Below are 4,417 nucleotides of genomic sequence, written 5' to 3' on the forward strand. Positions count from 1 at the left end.
TCGCTCCATTTGTCCTTCCTCAGACACTCTGGCTGCTTCGTTCGTCTCTGACCTTTGCTGCTTTCATGAACTTGAACCACAGACCTTTAGTCAGAGACCTTTACATACAGGTCCACTGTGCGTGGTTATGAGTGTATGTGTGTCTGAGTGCATGCGGGCATGTCCAATTAAGCACTTTCCTTCTCTATCTGAAATTATATGCACCTTTCAGGGGCTGATCCAGTTTTTTCATCCTCCTCACTTTTGTTTGAATGCTTGCTTCATTCCTATGGCCCATCTGAAGAAAGACCCTAACCTCAGGGTTCGATAAGATAACGAGTACTCCAGTATGTCTCATAATTTTATAATGCTGAAGTGGGGTTTTAACATGGCAATTTGTTCTCTGACAGCAGGACCATGACTTCCTCTTAGGCAGCAGGAAGTGGACAACAACACGTCCATTAGAGAGACCCCCACACTGATGCAACACAGTGAAATTATGGGTCAGAGATGGACAGAGATTTGACCTTGGACTGCAAAAACCACACCCCCAGCTGGAAATGCACAGCAGAGGACACAGGAAAATGAGCTACAATGTGGCTTTTTGTTTGGGCGTGCATGAGATTTGGGTTGAGGGGGGAATATTGGGCCTTCCTGCACTCGTCTTCCAAGATGAAGAAGCAGGAAGTTGCACAGGGGGTAAACAATGTGCAGAACTGAGTCGATACCAAGGCCTGGAATTTACACCCCTGCCGTCCCTCTTTGCATAGCCCTGAGCCAGTTAATAATGGACACAGCACCCCCCAAACACCCACCTTCCATGTTGCAAATATTTCCCGACCTCAGATAATGTTAATATTGAGTGCAACTCAGAGCAGAGTGACCTGCCGACTCAGTGGTGGCTTTGTTTGGATCAGATATATCACAGGTCTTAGGCTGTGCTTCAGGTCACAGATGTCACTCTGTGTGTCTTGTCACTCAGTCACTCAGAGAATCTGTCAAAAACAGTCTCCACCAATCATAGCGAGCGCTGGGCTGTCCGATGCTGATTACAGCAATTCATCATGTCAGACCCTCCTTGCCACCACGTTTGTTTTGATCTCTTCCTCTCCAGCACAATGACAGTGAAAGATGAGGACCCATGCGGCCGGGCCGGCGCTGTACCATGGAAACCGGCAGCACAATCAGCAGCTCTGGGTCCCACCATGGAGCTGTGTGCCCTTGCCACAACTCAGTAGGATGTGTAGGAGATTTGGCCAGCTGGCTAATTGCAGACCCAAAAGTGTAACTTTAGGTGATGAGGGGATTAAGGCATGTTGACTTGTGTTCACTGGGGGGGGAGGCTAAACTTACACTCAGTTCTCCCAGAGCGGAGAGTTCCTGAAACGCCCTGGAGTTGGCTGGGGGGTCTGGGTCACATTAAGGGGGTACTGTGTGGCCTGTTAGGGCAGACCACATGACCAGCTCCTCTAAAACAAGCACTGCTGTGTCCATAATGTCAAACACTTCCTCCATCTGCATCCATTAGCCAGCTCTGGAGGTGGCGAGGAACATTTGAGAACAGAAGGAAAACAAAGGGTCCAGCGATTACATAGCCCCTATATAATGAAAAAGTTCCCTTGCCTATTTTGCTCAGGCAAAGACAAAATTTAGTTAAGGAATCCATTCATTTGGACATATTGATAAGCTTTTCTGTTTAACTACAGTACTATTTTAATTGTTTGAAATGAGAATATTTGTTTTAAAAAAACAGTTTTACACTCTCATTTGTTTAATGTGGCTTTGAAAATGTTTCCTCACATTTCTTTAAAAAATAATTAAATAAATCACATTTAAAACTTGATGTAAAATAGTGCAAATTAAATAAAATTCAAATTTTGTTTCAATTGTAGATGTTTAATCATAAATGTGTAGTATTTTCTGTTTATAATTTATTCATGCAAACATAAATCTCTTAAAAAGCCTAAATAAAAACTGTATTTCAACATTTGAAATAATTTGTGCTTCTTAAGCTTTCAGAGTAATCTGTTTAATTAACAAAATAATTGAGAACACAAACATTTGGAGTGAGAATTTATGTGTAAAATGTATAAAGTAGGCCTACAGGTACATGAAACATACAAAGCCTGATATACTCTGTGGCATCTAACTTAATCATGTAAAAATATTTTTGGAAATACATTTTTTTCAATTTATACATAATCACACAAATATCTGACAAACAGGACATAATGATGAAAGGGTACAACCATGACAGTCGAATGGGAAGAAACATGCCCGTCTGGTCATAAACTAATGAATAGTGCAGGTTGGGGGGAGTTTGACTGGAAGATCAAAAGCACATACTTAAGAACTCCTGTCACAATGGCTAAATATGGAAAACCCTCAGGATTATGTTGGAGAGGTTGTAGCCAGCAGGGAGACCATGCACACATACCGCGGATTTGTCCAAAGCTACAAGAGTTCTGGTTGGATGTTAAAAAAGAAATTGAAGCTATTTTAGATATAACTTTAAACCTTCATCCAAAATGATCCATGTTAGGGATCCCTTGAAACCAAATGATGAAAATACTCTTTATTTAATAAGGATCCTACTTTTAAAAGCTAAAACAATGATTACAAACAGAGGCTAGAAAATAGAAAAATACTTCTCAAAGTCTTTATCCTTGTTTGTGATTGTTGTTTTTTCTACCCTTTTGTTTACTGTCTCTTATATTATGTTGTTGAATTAAAAACAGTTTATATGAAATTATGTGGAAACGTGGATTAAATTATGAGATTATTTGAAATTTAATAAATAGTTAAAAGTAAAAAAAAAAAAAAAAGAAAAAAGAATGGACCATAGAACCATAGAAATGACAATGACAGACAAACAACTGATAACCCCAAAAAGCACAGATGTTTTTATAATCCAAAATCCTAATAAAATGAATTTCAGTTATTTTTTCCTGGAGAGACCAACTATTTGACACTACAGATTTATTGATACCACGTGTGCTGCTGCGAATAAATATCTTCCCTTAGACTGCTATTTCTCCACAGGTACCTCACTCATACTCTCACATAGATATTCCGCAGGCCCCAGTCATTTTCTCCTGCGCCATAAAATATGGGTGGAACCTGTGGCAGCTGAAACAAGCAGCACAGACAAGCAGAAATCTTTCTCATTGTGCGTGTTGCGGCAACCTCCCATGTGGCTTACACTGAGAAGGCCTAAACATTTGTAGTGCTCTGGATATGGAAAAAAAAAATAGCCCTTGTGTTTGGGTCTGAATTCTCAGCTCATTAATCTTGAGGGTAGTAGAACAGTGAGTCTCGCAGGCTGGCATATTTTCAGCCAGCTTGAGTGTAATGATATTTATTAGAACATGTCTTCGCTTGCTGTGTGTCTCTTACTGTATCTGACATCACTGTCCTAGATACTGAGTTGTGTTTACATACGACTAAGGGGAAGAAAGTTGGACATCAATATTGTTCGCTGTTGTTTTTTTCCTATGTAAAGAATGCTTTACATTTAACCTTGCTGTCTAATGTTGCTGTTGAAACCTTCAATCTTGTTTAAATAGCTATGTACATAAGAAAAAATACAACAAGAATTACATGAGCAAAATCAGGATTCACAGTGTGAATATGTCTGTTTCTTTTAGCACAGTGAATGTGCTATACTGTTCTCCTGGAGTTTATAGTCTTTGTTAGAGACCTGCTTGTGAAAACAGCATAATATCAAAGATCTAAACAGCAATTTAGAAAAGAGGCCTACATCAGGATTGACACAGTATATTTAACCCCCTTTTACATACTAAATGCTGTACACAAGCAAGGTAGTTTTCAGTAATTAATGACATTTCAGTAGCAACCACAGTTATTTATCAGTGGTCATTTCTTGTTTTGACAGCCATCATCTAACTTGGCACAAGTTGGCTTATTAAAATCAGGTGGCAACTTTCCAAACAAACAGAAGATAACAGATGTAGTGCTTGTATACTGTTTATAAAATGTTACTTTTGTATTGGCTGCAAAGAGAAATCACTGCCTTCCCTAGCTTCCAGCTAGACTGCTGATCTGTGCTGAACCACGTGCTGCAGGTTGACTGGAGGGAATGTTTGGCTGGAGAGGCAATATGAATGAGTGTGTCTGTGTTACAGTCCTTGGAAAAAGCAGTAGCTCCCCTCTGTGGTTTGCTGGTGTAAGAGCACCTGGCACCGCCAGGGGAGAGGTGGGCATTTGGGTACCAGGACATAACCTGAACTGCTCCACCAGCACAGCAAGAGGTAAGACTCTGACTTCTCCGATGAGGCACTGACATTAATGAACACAGTCACTCCACTGTAATGTACCAGGATTAAAGCAACCACTTAACTGAAAGTGAAGCATCACTGGTAAACTTTCAAATGTAATCTTCTGCAATTAGTTAGCATGCAAATACTACATACACTAC

The sequence above is a fragment of the Monopterus albus genome, unplaced genomic scaffold (assembly GCF_001952655.1).
Source record: "Monopterus albus unplaced genomic scaffold, M_albus_1.0 scaffold12.1, whole genome shotgun sequence".
Taxonomy (NCBI): domain Eukaryota; kingdom Metazoa; phylum Chordata; class Actinopteri; order Synbranchiformes; family Synbranchidae; genus Monopterus; species Monopterus albus.